Here is a 16,372-nt window from a genome sequence, read left to right on the forward strand (position 1 = left end):
ACTTGAATTTCTTTGCGTGGAGATGTGTTGGACGAACTGGTCATTTACATTTTTGTAATGTAATCTGCTCAAATGGGCGTTGAAATGAGTTTGATCCTGATTGAGAACTTCAGGAGGTCTAAGGTCAACTGTTTTCTCATTAAATTGCATTGCATGCGCACATCTTGAGATATTAATGATCAAATGATTTGAGGCTGCCTCCGATAACCAAACAATGCGTTAAAACTCAAATGCTCTATTCTCCTAGTGATGATGATGACGATGATTTTTGGCTGGCAAACACTTTGAGGCAGCAGTTGTGACACAAGCTGTTGAGGTTCACAGAAAGGGGAGGAGGGAGGGGTAAGGGAAGGGCTGGGTGGGATGCATGTGGTCTGCCCAGCAACCTCCTTCTCGTCTTAGTGAACTGTGAGCTCCCCCTACTGGTGAATCAAGCAACAACCCCCTCACCACTGCCCCTTCCATCAAATAAATAAATGTTTGTCTACGGTCCAAATGTTCAATTTGACATTTGCAAAAGGTTTGCTATTGTCGTTGGTAGCTGCATGGTGACCTTGCTGAGCTCATATTGGATTTTGGAAAATGATTTTGCCTTTAATAAAATAGTCAGAAAGAAATGTTTTTACACTTTATCGCTTCCGAGTAAACATTGCTTAGTAATTTTTTTTCAAGGCAAACAGAATAAAGGCGCAAATAGGTAAATTCCAAACATGCAGGTGTCCTGCCCCCACCCCCACCCCCACAGGCATTTGGCTAATTACAAACGAGGCCATTTCAATGGTATTCCTGTGCCCCTAGAAAGAAAGAGTCAAAGCATTCAAAGAGAAGAGCTCGCCAAGCATCACAAGCAGAAGCGAGATGCTTAGATGTGGCCATGTTGTGATTTACAAAGCCCTCCGCAGTCAAAGAGGACTTTTTGCTGCGGGCCGTGCTGTGAAAATCTTCCCCTCTCAATAAAGCGCGAGCAAGAGCCACAGTCACTTCTGTGGCCTTTAATAACACCTCTGGCGAGGATTCGTCTGTTAAGTTTGCACGGCGGCGTGTCGCAGCTCGCCCTACAAAGCTCGCCGCTTTGCTCATCTGCTCCCGTTTTCAGCCATCAAGACGAGTCTTCAGTGAGCCGCATACAAATATTCACCAAAATGGAGCAAAAAAAAAAAGCCGTGCCTTCACATGCTTTGAAATGTTCTTTTGTTTTGACAAAAGCACCAGGGGCGTAGCTAGAATTTTCTTCTCTGTGGGGTGGCCAGAGAGTGACATGTCTGAAATATAAATAAAGCTGCCTTGCTTCGCCTTTATAATAGTTGACGCGCTCATTTTCAGTTTTACTGCCAAACTAAACCTAAAACTGAGAAAGACACAATTTGTGTTTGAAACAAACACTCGCCCCCTGCTAGCTTAACATGGGAAGAAAGAGCCAACCGAGTAGCATCAAAGCGGTGCTGTTATGTTTCACTCAATGAAAAGGCAAAAGATAGTAGTTGTTATGGTCTTCTTTGTTTGCGTCCTCATTATAGCACCCCCTGATGGTCAAAGCCGATACCGCCCAGATGACGAGCCGATCGATTACACTCAACAGATGGGCGGTGCCAAACGGCGAGCCTTTTGAGCGTCTGCCATCGGTTGCGGGCGTGGCCTCAAAGTTTGAGGATTGTTTTGAGGATCCGTGGGCGGTTTTGCAAAAATGAGTCCCTGATACTAGCGATCAACACCAAATTGGGTGGACACGACCATTATGCAAGGGTGCATAAAAAGTCTCAAGGATCCAAACATGGAATTGTTCAAGAAGTTGTCATTCTGTCTTATTCTATATTATTTATTTTATATTATATTTATTATATTTTATTTATATTATATTTATAATATATATATTTATTATATTTTATAATATATAATTTTATCAAATTTTATAATTTTTCAGCCCTCCCCTATACTGTAATGTGACATCAAAGTTTGACTTGGAGGATTTGCCATGCAAATCAGCTTGATTTTTTTTTTTTTTTTTTTCCTGTACTTGGCATGTCATCAGTAAGGACATTTGCCGTATCGCCCATCACGTCTCATCAGTGTGGCTGATGGAAAAAGGGAGGGGGATTGTAGAAAGGTCAGTTAGGAAGACGAAAGGCCCGCCTTCTAACATAAACAACGACCGGCGCGGCTCCACTGACGGAAAAGAAACTAGAGTGTAACTCTCCCTCGCGGCAGCGCCGCCTTTAATGCGGCCATTTCAATCAGCGTATGGGCGCCTGATGTATTTCACCTCTTCTTAAATATCAGCAACCCTGGATTTATTTTAATTAAAAAAAAAAGAAAAAAAGCCAAGACCGTTGGAACTTCAAGACATAAAAATGAGATGTGGTGAGTCCTAATGCCAACTTGCGCCCGATAACTATTGAGGTGTTCGCCTCAGCACGGCCGAACAAATGTAATTTTTCAGGCAATGAGATGAAGCGGCAAATCCCAACGGAGGTCATTTGTTATTGGGAAGTGATCACGACACACGCGGCGTTGTCACTTTGTGCCTAAATGATGCGTTTGTAATCGCATGAAAAGTAAGAATGAAATCACCGCCGCATCGTTGGGCTCGGCCCATCTGCTTCTAGATCCTTGTGTGTCTTTGGACCGCCGGCTGGAAAAATAATCAAATTGGGGCGAACAGCGCCATCGTTTAGGTCGCCCCCGTGACAGCTGGCAATCGTCCGGCGGTCGTCGTCATTAAATATAAATATGACAAATAGATATATGATTAAATATAACATATATACATAATATATAGTAATAATAAATAGAATATATAAATAAATATATAGTAATGGATAATATAAATAATACATTTCACATTTACAAGTGAAAATGAGTCGAGCGGCAGAGGCCGAGCTACGCTGTGTTTGTTTGTGGAAAGCCACAAGGCCTGAAAGCGGTGTGCCTTTTTTGTCCGGCAACAGCAAGGAAGCCCAAACAAGGTGGCGGCCCGGCTGCTGTGCTAAGCGCTGCCAGCCAACCTGAGCTCGGGGCGCACGACTCGCAGGAAAGTCTTTTTAATTGCGCGGCAGGTCAGAGGTTGCGTCGGCGGTCACGCTCACCATCAGACGGGAGCGGTATTTGGGGAGCTTTTATCCGGATCCTCTTTCATGGCCGAGTACGCCCCGGCGGGCCCGGGGCGGCCGTGATTAGGAGCTGCGTGTTTGCGAGGGGGGTGCGCAGGGGGTGATTAATGTAGACATCAGGAGCGGCCCCTCCCTCCCCCGCCATCCGTAATGACACCTGGGGAGGGCGGAATGGGCCCTACCTGCCGCCCGGGCTCCCCGAGTGGGGCATGATTCTTTCCCGTGATCCTCCTCCGTCAGCACTCCTGTCAGCCGGCCCGGTTCCCGGTAATGGGCCTCTGTGTCAAAGAGCCAGATTAAGCTGTGCTCTGCGCCGCCTCATCCTTCGCCACTTTTAGCTTTGGAACATTTTGCAGATGTATGAAATGTGTCATTTGCAGACTTTAATCTTGTCGCGTGACAAACGCCAGCCACGAAAATCATCGGCGCTCAGGACGGAATAAGGTGGATTGCCGCACTGCTTCATTGCCACCCACGCCGACGCGCCGCGTCCGCCAGGACTCATCGTCTTTTTTTCTTTATGACCACGGTGGGAATATGACGAGGCACGTGGAAGAGACAAAATGAAGGACGTGATGAGATTTGAGGAGAGAGAAGCCGGACTGAATGCTAACATCGAACCCCATGCTTGCATGTCAGACCACAACAAAAAGAGGGATTTTTTTTTTTTTACGATTCCCACCAAAGTGCAAAAACAGCGACAAACACTGGACCAAAGTTGACCTGTGTGTGCAAGGCTTGAAAATAAACAACAAGTAAACATGGCCGTGGGTAGCCCAGCTGCAAGATGTTGGCGCAAATGTGGACCAGCTGGGATGAAGAAGGAGGCATTGAGAAGTAGCATTCCTTCCACGCCACACGCCAAAGGCTAATGGGATGTTTTGTCTGGGCCGGACATTTTCTGGGAACTCCTCCCCCCCCCCGCGTTAGCCTCAAGTCAAGGCCGGAATTTTCCCCGTTAAGGTGAGAAAGAGAGTTTTTGCCGGCGCTAACGAACCGACCTCGAGACTCCCTCTTCCCGAAAGCCATCACGAGCATCCTCCCCCGGACCGATAGCGGGGTGCCGGGCGACGGCCATGACGGCATGCCATAAACAACGGCGGAATGGGAGGACGCCAGCCACTCAAGTATCTCGCCGCCGTCCTTATCATTAGGCAACACACACACTTGCAGAGCTCATCAACCAGGGCGCCGCGGCCTCCGCTCACTCATTTTGCCGACTAAACAACTGAGTAGGCGGAAAAAGTTACAAAGCAACGCGCTGGGAGTCGTCTGCGGACGCTATTGCGCTCGCCATTAAGGCGGTGAAATGACCCACCCGGGCCGCATTCCGCCGGACCGGCTGACTTCATTACGGAGAAGAAGAAGGCTTCTCCTTTGAATGTCGGAGTTGACCGGATGTAAAAGAGTGAAGACTTCACTTTTAAAAAAATAGATATATTGTGAGCAATTTTTATTACCATTCATTTTTTAAAACAATTTTTATTTTTAAATATTTTATGTGATGTCACTATTTCATTGTCAAGATTTTATTAGTCTATTAGTCTTATTCATCACTTTGTTGTGTATTCTATATTGTATCTACAATATGAGACGTTTATACATTTATTTGGGTTGACAATTTTAATGGCCCTTCGAGGCAAACGATGACTATGATGCCGCCCGCGACAAAAACAAGTTTGACATCCCTGACCTACAGTAAACGCCGACAGCTCAAATGGAGCTTTGTCCCCGCCCTCTTCTTGCCAATCAATCGGAGCCTCACGACTGGGCCTTTCACCCAAAGTGGAAAGTGATTTAGAGCCTCGGGTGAGAGTCGAGCCCAAATGGAGTACCCCTCGACCTACTTTCAATCCAACGCTGCACTGGGGACACTGTGACTTTTGCTGGCAGTTTATTGCTGTCGCGGGCAGCATAACAGAAAAACGCTGCTTCAGCATATTTGTATTAAGCAGCCCGTCGTTGCTCTCGCACGACTGGAAACAATCGGCAAAGTCAAAGGCTGGCTTTTGTTTCGCCGTCCTCTAATGAAGCCGGCCGGGGTCGCCGGGGCGGCGTCCCTCAGGGCCACGGCGGCGGCACCCCGGCCCGGCCGCTCGGCGCTCTAATTGCTGCCTCATAAGCAGCAAATCCACTTAAGTGCAGTAGCATATTGATCGCCGCTCCGCCAGGCGGCCGGCCACCTCCCGGCCTTTTACAACCTGAGGGACGGCCCAATAAAGAGCGGGTCGCCGTGACTAGATAAATAGCAAAAGAGGGTCAGAGCCACGCAATTACTGCCAAGCCAGCCCGACCCGGGCTGAAGAGGAACAACAGGCGGCGGCGGAGACAGAGGAGACCTTTTCAATTTGCTGCAATAATGAGCGCTGAACAAGCACTTTTGCTTACATCCGTCCCAGCAGAGCCGCAACCGGAATTGGCACCCGGGCGCAAACACACCTGCCAGTTTATGACGACCCAAACAGGCGCGTGGAAATTGCCGATCGATGGCGTCCGGGCTGCCTGGGCTCTTAAAATGTGCCGCATTCATCCACGTTTGCTAGTACGGATCCAAAAAAAAAGACGATTTGGCCAGCTCTTATTGACTCTTATTTCAAGCATCGCCACAACCTCCCTTAAAGAAAAAGTAAATCGTCTTCTTTCACAGGGAAAAAAAAAAAAAGGTTTCTAGGTCTGTCGTGCAATTGGCGTGATGGGAAAATAATCCGCAAAGCAAAATGCGACGGCTCCTCTTGCCACTTATTGATGACAAAACAAGTGGCATTTAAAAGAAGACAAAAAGTCAATGTTGCATTTTCATGTGCGCCAAGTGACGGAATGAGGTCAAGAACGACGAGCTTAGCTCAGCTTCCATCAAAGATGATTATCCTCCTCGTTGGTTGGTTCGGCGAAACATCAAAGTGGAAAGCAATCAAGATTTGGCATTTTTTAATTCGCTAATCTGCTTTAACGCAGCACTAAACGATTCTTCTCTCCCGCCTTTGTTGTCTTAATCTGTCTTATTTTCAACCCCCGCCGCCATATCGGCGACGTCTGCTCCTCCGAGAATTTTTTTTTTTTTTACCCCCCATCCTGGCATGACGGATGCGAGCTTTCGTCTAAACGCGTTTTGTTGACAAGTTTTAATGAGACTATGGAGCACACATAAAAACGGGCCAAGGAATAATAGATATTAATATAAATAATATATTATTAAAATTATTATTATTTAAAATAATCTTGATAATTATAATAATAATAACATTAATAATATTTGTCATCCGGCACGTCTCGCTATTCCTAGACGCTAGAAAAATACTACTTTGATTTTTTCTTTTCCTTTGCTCTCTTTTTTGAAAACATGAACCTGTACTTGCTGCTTTTTATTTCGTCAAAATGAGCTTTTTTTTCTGCTAGCAACCTCAGCAGGTGACGACGGGACTTATGTCGAAAGAAGTCAAGTTAAATGCGCTTGAAATCTTGATTGAGTGACAATTAAATAGGAACAGCAGAGTCACAGTCTTTACCTGCACGCCTTTGAATAACGACACGCAAGGCGACGCTAGTAAATAATAACTCAAGAATGAGGCTGAAGTTGAAAGGCTGAACTCTGCTGCTGCTGCTTCCAGAGCGACACGACATTGAATCTACAACCTTATTTCTCGTCGCGCGGGGCGACGAGGAGGCCGCCCCGAGACCTTCCCGCTTGCCTTCAAGGTCCGAGGCGTAAAAGTGAAAAGTTCATCTGGGCTCTCGAGTCGTCAGGCTGTTATGCCTTTACAACGGACGCAGACGGGGAAGGCCACCGAGAGCATTTTTATGATCCAACTTGAAAGAAAAAAAAAAGATGGCGAGTACAAGCTGTAAGATAAGAACCATAAAAATCGACATCCATGTCGTCTGTGTTTTCTTTCTTTCTCCTTGCTGGGATTTACGCATGCATTGTTTGCAGAGGCCATTTTTAATTCAATTCATTTTCAACTGTAAGCTAACATTTCTAAAATAACAAAAATTAAACAACCACACGACGTTTTATCGAACATGATTGGTCTTATCCGGTCTTATCCTACCTAGGTTATCCGGAAGTTGAAAACAAGAGAAGATGGCCGCTTCAAATGCGACAATAGAAAGCGTGACGAGCGTAACGATTTCTGTGCGGTGTTGTCATCCTCGCAGTGGGGAAGAAAAAACGGGCGTGCCTTAATAAGGCTTGTTGTCTGAAAGCAGCTATTGATTTTCACGCCAGCAGCTCGTCGGCCGCCGGCTGACCCAGTCTGAATCGGCGCTCGTCATCGCCAAAGCTAAATTGAGCCCGGCGCAAGTTGGCTCTGTCACCAAAGATCAACGCTCGGCGACAATTTATTTCCATCAATCCAACTGTTTCTTATTGTTGTTGTTGTTTATCATTCCCTCTATGAAAATGTGGATTTTCAGCCGTCTCAATGGATCCGTCAGGAATTAGATTTTCAGACGTCTTGTGTCTATATAAGTTGCAGATGATGGCCATCATGATTAACTCATTCACTGCCATTGACGGCTATGGACGTCAAACATATATTTTAATGGTGCTGGCAGTGAACGAGTTAACTGGCGAGAGAATTTGCAAACTTTGACTTTCTACTTTTCCAACATACAACGGTCACAAAATGTACCAGCGGATACTACTAGTTTCGCATCCGTCATCACGGTAACCTTTGCAACAGTGGCGAATCTGGTGCTGCGATCCTTTTTTTTGGCGCTTCCCGGCTGGCCCGCCGACAAACGTCTGACGCATCGACCGATAAGGCGAGCGACGAGGATTTGAGCGTCTCCCTCGGTCGGTCGGAGCCGATGTATCACTCCCGTGTTGACTTCAGCGCCGCTTTAACGGCTGACGGGAGAAGCGGCACAGAGCCAACGAGAGAGGGAGGGGCCCCCGGGCCCCCTGGCAGTAGTACACTCATTAACGCCTTCAATTTGCCTTAATGGCTTTCTCTATCACGGCTCGCATCCGTCCGTCAGGCCAGACTGTATATTTTTCTGCCTGTAATTAATCCATTCATCTCAGGCAAAGACGCGATCAATGCGGGCCGGAATGAAAGCGAGACACGCGACCCCGGGCGAGCTGAAGAATGCGACGGAGCAACGGCGTCCAGCCGGCCGCGCTGTCGGAATTAATGTCGCATACGAGCCTCGGGCCCAACAAAAAGTGGACCCCGCTCTTGATAATAAGGCCGCCTATTTTGGTTCCGAGCTAAATGTCGAGCCGGGACTATACAAAAATCAATTTCAAATGTGCTTATCAGAACAAAACTAATGGAATCATTTCTACTGGAACCAGAACATTGAACATGAGGTTTTTGCTTGAAAGGGAAAAAAAAAACATGTTTGGGTTGATTTGATTCATTTGGAGTCATGGATGCCTGTGTGTGCAATCATGCACCACAGTCCCTCCCACTGACCCCGAGGCTGAACCCCCCTCCCCTCCCAGATTTGGCCTGAAGATCAATAAGTAATTTTTTGGAGCTGATTAGTTTGCAGCAGGAAAGTGGGCACTGTCTGCTCTGTCCTGAGGATATAATCAAACACTATAACAACCACAACAAAAAAACGTGCTAATATTACGGCACGCTACGTGCTTTTAATAATGGTGATTAGGGCCAATGGTGTGGAAAAAATCAAATCAAAGCGACACGGCACTGCGTGCTGTCCGCTGTGCATCGCTTGCAAAGATCGGCCATCTTGGTTATTAAAGATGAAATTCTCATTTTGTCAACAAGTAATGATGCAAACACAAGCAATTGGAATGTGATCCCTGAAAAACTGCAACCAATGCAAAAATGGAAAGTAAATGTATAACCTCTTTCTTCCTAAAATGCAATATCACTCCTCTTATCATTACCAGTTATTTATTTATACATGCGTCCATACGTTCATCTCCGCGGGGGAAACGGACTCAAAGTAGGACGCAGGTTGTTATGCAGATTTTTTGCACGCCGATGCTGCGACCTCATTCGAACAAACCGACTCCCCAGTGGGGTCTTGAGACGCATGTAAAGGAAAAGTGGGGCAAATTGTTGTTTTGCTGTCCTCTCCGGGGTCTACAATCAAGATGAGAACTCTAAAGTCCGGGCCGGGGTGATAAATCATCGGCGGTGACGTGTTTAGTACACGCCCAAGCCATGCAGCGGTACCATGTTGAACCCAACCTCCCCGGAGTCTCATAATCTGGCTCATAAATTGGGCGAGTGCCCAAGAGCGGCTTGATCTCCGCTTGTCGCATAGCATACTTTAATTTAAACCCGAGCGCGGCGTACCTGATTTACGCTCCGGCTGTTAAAATGTACAGCTCGGAAGGCGACATCTATGCACCGATGGAGAAATTTCCCGAGGCACTATTAGGGTTGGGCCGATGGTTCGGTGGCATAAACTGGTCGGTCGAAATGGCGTATGCTACAAGGGGCGACCAGTTCCATTTTGATCCAAATGATGCATGCTCCAAAGGACCACATGGATTGAGCCAATGATCATCAGAATTGTCTACTTGGGGGCTGCTCAGGTTGGACTGCTGCTCAACGGCATATGCTAGCAGCGGCTACTAGCTTTAGGCAGATGGTCAATGGCGCGGCCTTGTAGGGGCTACTAGGGCTGGACATGTCAAACGACAAGGGGCGTAGAGCAGATGGTCTTACTCGGTCGGGGCTGCGACGATTGGCCCGGTGATGGGTGACATTCAGTATGCTAGCAGAGGCTGCCATTTGGATCTACAGACCATAAGCAAATTGAGTGTGGAATGGGCTGTTAGGCTTGGCCCAAAGGTTCGCTTGTCATCAAAAATAGAATCTTTCAGAAAGATCCTCTGCCAATGTCGTGAGTCATTCCCGCTAACTAGTAGCTAAACGTTGCTTCTGTGGCTATATGCAGAGCCAACGTTGACAGCATTGACTTGAATATGACTTTAGTGCCGCTCCACTTGAACATGCCTGGCCCAGCGTTTCAGCTATTTGGTGTCAAAGGATCAGCTCCCGAGGGAGACGCAATAGCACTTGTTTTATGTGATCAAATCGCACTAGCATCCACACCTGCCTGTCGCCGATGACTGCAATGGAGCGTTCGTTCCGAAAGGGTGCAAGCACTTTAGCTTTTTCTTGCTCAAGACGGGCGGAGCAGCCCCCTCCCTTCGGCACCGTTACAGCTTTGGTTTTACAAGCAGCGCCCAAATGAAAGCAATTACACTGTAATGTGCACCATAAACCTGAGTGAGGAGGGTCTCGGAGGCTGAGGGGGGGGCGGACGCTCGCAACATATTTACATGCGCAGAGCTTTAAAGGGAGTTTACGGCCATACTGAGGAGAAAAGCAAATTAGGAAGACACAGACACTCAAAATGGCATCATCTAATCGCATCAGCGCCGACCCGCTGTGGCTTGACTGAAAACCGCGGGGAGCCTACACGTGACGGAAAGGATTTCAAACAATCTCGATTGCCGTTTCAAGAGGTTAATTGCTTGGTGTGACGCCAAAGTGATGCAACGGCAGCTGAAATTGCACCGGGCGGGGCCGCTTCGACTCGAGCCAAAGAAAAGCCGAGCTCCGGATCTCCTCCGGCGTGATCGCAACAAAGCCGGCGGAACGGAAAGGTCAGCGTACTGAAGCGCCGTTGTGATTTCCGGCCACGTAGCAGATAAGTCCATGACTGATAGCAGAGAAAGGACGGAAACACGGCGGCCTGGTGCCGGCCGGGTCGCAGCTGTAATTCTAACAAGCGCTGAGTGATGACCAAATAGAAGTCGTTTCCTTTCCGTGACCCCACCTAGTCCGCCGGCTAAAGGCGGCAATAAACAAGACAGACCTAATAACGGTGACAGGCCCGGCTAAAGACAGTTGGGTGACCCAAACCTCGGCAAGTCTCGAATAGCAACAATAAAACATAGAAATGCTTGGATGCAATTTGCCCAAAGCGCAACGGCGGCAGCTGCCGCCGCACACTATAGCAGTTAGTCTGCTCGCTAACGTCAGCATGCTAGGCTACATGCTAAGTATTCTATTTGGCCCTGCCACACAATAAGAAGCTAAACATCTCATCCTCTGGACCAGTCTCCTTATCTGCAGGAAAACACATTCCAGTCCTGCTGACGACGGGTTGGCCTTAAACCCACATTCACCGCACCGCATCTCGGCCACCCCCCTACTCAGCCTCGGCACAAAGCGGTATTTACAGAGCCGGTGGAGTTATTAAACTTTAATCCCGCTAAGAAGAGCATATTCTGACAATGAATTATAAATGACACAGGTTAGCGTCTCATACATGACCTCCATTCCAATAAAGCTGTCACCGGCGGCTTTAATAAAGCATAATATCAACTCAGAGAGGCCACTATCTCAAAGTAGGTCTATACCCCCACGTATAGATGTGTACGGACGGATATGAGGCGAGCATCTAATCCTGCTGCGCATTGCAGGGTGCAAGGGTGTGTGGCTCTTGAAGCCGCCGCCGCCACTAATTAAGAAATCATCAGTTGGTCTGAAACCAACAATTTTATTTGTTTAGTCTTCTGGGAGTCGAATTGGATTGCCAGTTTACCATCTGTCCAAAATTGGAAAATTCATTAGAGAGCCATTGTCCTTCAGTGAAATGATGCTTTATTCCGTAAGCCCTTGAGTTGAGAATTGCGACGGGTGGGTGGGGTGGTTGTGGGGGGTTCTCCTGACAACATTATCGCACCGCGGCGGGCGGCAGAACCTTCATCTCCAGGCTTTCCGATCCAGACCATCGTAGGTTTACCATGATACAAACTTCAAGGGATACTACAAACTTTACGACAAAACTCTTTTCTTAAAAGTATACAAGTGCTCGTGCAGAATTGTGTGGGTACAAATTTAGACGCCACTATGAAACTCTGTAAAAAGTGGAGGAGGGACTTTTCTGTGGCCACGGGACGCTCGACAACACCCGTTGAGGTCACAGAACTAACGTCACGCCACCCAAAGCGAGAAGGCCAACTTCCTGGTTCGCATGGCAACCCCCCACACATCGTCCAAACTTGGGGAGGGGGGGGCCTCTCATTACAGCTAAATTGCAGGCCACGGGACGTTGACTCCCTCATTGGAAGGCTAATGGGATCCAGGGTCATCATTATCAAGTGCACATCGTGGAAGCAGCTGCTTTGCTCCCCCACCCCCAAAAAAGGCTCCCATCCACTCGGTGGAAGCTTCCCTTCCCGAGGCTGCTAATCACCAACTGAGGAGCCTTGTATTCAAAACATACAAAACATGCGTAAATATCTTGCAGCTGCTGGAAAAAGCATGGTGCTTAAAAAGAAACATACAGATAGTATGTCGGTGTAGAAACAGATTCAACTCCTGTACTTGAGGGAAACTAGTGTTGTCAAAAAGTCACAATAAATTTTCACAGTTCATTTTATAAAAATGAAAAATGTATAGTGCTGGTAAAGACAAGACAGCTAACTAAAGCTAAAGCTAGCAAACCCTGGTTTTGTTGTTGTTTTTTTTAGTTGTTAACATTCATATTTTGGTGGTCTATGCGTTTCTTCTTCTTTTTTAGGGAAGGGAAAGGGAAGACCACAGTGTTCAATGACTGTTTAAAAAGAACGGGATGTACAGGTTGGTACAAGTAAGAAAAACATGATGCCATGATTGTCTGCTCAGGGTGTTCAGTGTTGAACAAAAGAAAAGAAAAAAAAATCGGCATGGCGCATCAGTACATCCGTAGCTGTCATCCGCAAACACGCCTGTCAGCATGGCGGAAAGGCGCTGTGCCGGCGGTAATTACCACGTCGGGCGGGTAGCATGGTGTTTGCGGCTAAATGGCGGGTGGTTACGATAAGTGGCCCAAGCTACCTCGCCGGCTGAAGGTGCGGCTGAGTCGTGCTGAAAAGTAGATTACCGCCGCAGCCCCTCGCTACGCAGCTGACATTATTTTTGCTACATGCCATTCGGAGGCAAAACATATCGCGTGCAGCCTTCCCGCCCGATAAAACGCGAGAAGGAACCCGGCGTCAGTAATTGCATTATCATCGGTGACATAAAGGGAGAAAAAAGTCAATTGGATGGTGGCGGTGGTCGGGTTTCACATGGCTTATAATTGCTCCATTTCCATTTAAATGAGGTTCACAACACACTGTTGGGGGGGGTGGCAAGAAATGTTTGTGCTTTCATGACGTTGAGCATATTCACCGAGGCAGGGGGGCATCGGAAAGCTTCCGCTGCGAGGTTGAACGGATAACCTTGCAGATTGGTGGAAATTGAAAGGGCATTTTCAATGTGTTCAACGGCTACATTCTAACTGCCGACCCAACTCGTTTGTTTTTACTCATGTGGATCAGCTCTCAAAGAAATATTTTAGAGGTGAAACAAATCTTCCGTTTAAAAAAAAAAAAAATTGCACCGACCTTGTACAATGTGGCGCAAGCGTTAAGGATAGCAGCTAACGCTAAGCCAAGCACAGACAGAAAACTGAGAAAGACGACCTCCGCCTACTTGAGGCTATGTTCGCATTGTGAGCCACATCACAAAATGGAAAAAAAAAATGAGTTGCCTGCAGAGAAGTACTCAGGAGGTCAAAAGGTCATTTAAGTGGTCGGCAGCACACCCTCCAGCTAGCAAGATGGGCACAAAGAGTTACCCTGACCGCAAAATGGCAATGAACGGGTTCTTTATCTCCCAAGTACATCCACGCAAATTTAATGTCGTTTCCCGGTCCACAGGCTGACGAATAAAAATAATAAAATAATAATGAAAAATAAATAAATAAATAAATAAAATGTATTATAAATAATCTATTAAATATAGTAATAAAAATAAACACTCGCGCGTGCAAGAATGTGCGAGGCAATTGTGGCAAGAACGAAGCCCTCTGGATTCACACGGTGGCCTTTGCCAAATGACCAACTCCAAATTGAGCCGGTCGAGCCGACGAAGAGGAAGATTGCAAATCCAAAGGGAGAATGCGATGGAGAGAAATGGAGGTGCCGAGCGACGAATAAGAGAGAATTATTATGGAGACGCGAGGTGTTTTCCGATCAATCGTGCGAGCAAGTCTTCAATTTGCCGTCCGCTCACTCGGTGGCCTCCGTCCAGACAAGTGAGCACACGTCGCCGACCCCGACGCATCGCTTAGCCACATTACCCGCCGCGCATCGACCCAAATTTCATTAGCGACTCATTACCGGCTAGATGTCGGGCGTGGGAACGTGGCGCGGAATCATAAACGTTCATTTAGCGGCCACGGATGAAGCCGGCGTGCGGACGAAACCGGCGTGCGGCTTCGCTTAAACAGGAAGACACGAATGAAGCCGTCGGCACCGATGATGTGCTAGGTTGCTGGACTTCATGACACGACAATGCAATCAAAATGAAAGAACCTTTTTGCAGAATATTTTGTTTCCCACCTGAAAAAAAATAAACGAACCAAAAAGCGTTTATAGCTTAGCTTGAATTTCACAGAAACTGCAGTTGCCGTGGCGACACCTACATGACATATCACCGGAACCAATGCACCATGTCAAGTCAGCAAGACTCAAACAATCCGACGTTCTCCCTCACTTTAGCTCCAGCGCTAACTGGCTTCTCCGAGGCCAGCTAATCAATGCGCGGAGACAATCGCAATTGTGATCAAATCAATAGAAGCGTTGCGAGCGCTTTGAGGCCAAGACGGAAGGCGGCCTCATCTTTCATGTTAACACTCACTCGCGATTTCCATCTTTTCCTGACGTTAAAAATCTTTTGAGGCGCCGCCGCCGCTTCTAATGAGATGTCACTTGATTTAGGGTCGGCTCGGCCGCCGGACTACAATGCCCCCCACCCCCTGCCCGCTCGATAGGGATCAATACGGCCCCCTGTGCAATTATTAATACAGTCCCGGGCGGTGAGATGCAAACGAGACAGATGACATTCGGACCGGATTGATCGAGAAGGAAATGGATTTCATAAAAGCGCTCAATGCCTTCATTATCCTGCACACAATGCTCGCCGGCCTTGTAATTTGACGTGGGAACACAAATCCAAAATTGACTTGATAAAAGTTATGCTGCAATAACGCATTAAACGACGGCGCAAACACAATGCGAAGGAAAAATAATAATAAACGCAGGCAAGCAAATTTCCAACCGTAGGCTCTAATAATGCTGTGAGGCCACTTGAAAAGCACCTTCAATGTGTATCCTTGAGAGGAAGAATGCCGCCAATAGCGCCTAGCCATCACATCGCTAATGGAGAGCGAGGACGCCGTCACGGGAGCCTCAGGTGCGGCTCCCCGATGAATATTCACCTCGCAGACGACCAAACAAAAACCGCTTTCCCCCGCGGGCCGGCCGGCACTAAATTACAGTGCGGCGGCGCCCGGCGGTAAACACAAACACAGCCGTGCGCTTTGTTTGAATAACCTCCAGCTCAAGGCGGAGAGTGCCAATAAAGCCGGCTTAAGATCCACACAGCTTCATCAGCGATTGGCACCAGCCACCATTTTCCTCGACAGAATGTCATCACGGCCGACGTTATTTACATCGGCGCAGGCCGGCGCGAATGAATCCAAACTTCGAGGCAACTGTCGTTGGCAGCGATTTAAAGTGAGCCTCGGCCATCAAACATCTGGCGGCGGCCGTGGCACGTTTGCGCCCGGTCGGCTCGTAACGACCCGGCGGGGGCCGCCGGTCCAAATAAAGCCTTCTGTCTATCGGAGCCATCCAATTGCAATTAAGCGGCGCTTTTCATTGTCCGGTGCCATCCGGCCCATCAATCTTGTCCGAGGGTCACCTGTCGTCCAGTTGGCGAGACGCTCGCTCGTATTCTTTTGAGGGAATCGGCGAGGTTAATTAAGCGGCTGTTGGTAAACACACAGGTCACGGGCTCTATCGGTCTGCACCCCGGTACCGCTCCGACGCAAGTTGAATGGCGCCCCGCCGCACAAATCTTGTGTCAGAAAATGAGCGCATATGGCACAATAGCCAACATGTGGCAAATGGGCAATTTGTCTGCAGCGAGCGGCCCCTTAGCTGGACTGCCACGGCCGAGTATTGCTATGGCGACAATGCGAGGGGGGGGGGCGTAATTTACAGACCATTATGCGACCCGCAGGCACGGCCGATAAATGCTTAACAGATTACATTGGCTTTCCTTATTTTTGAGAATGGAGAATTATTGTCATGCTGTAACGCGTCATTCGTGTGGAAATTCTCAATTAGTCTTGAAATCATTTTGTTTATCTGACAGTAACTCATCTCACATTTAAAGACAATTCCATTTTTTGGAAGTGCCGCAGATGTCTCCATGCAAGATGTGAGCGCGCAA

The sequence above is a fragment of the Syngnathus typhle genome, linkage group LG6 (assembly GCF_033458585.1).
Source record: "Syngnathus typhle isolate RoL2023-S1 ecotype Sweden linkage group LG6, RoL_Styp_1.0, whole genome shotgun sequence".
Lineage (NCBI taxonomy): Eukaryota > Metazoa > Chordata > Actinopteri > Syngnathiformes > Syngnathidae > Syngnathus > Syngnathus typhle.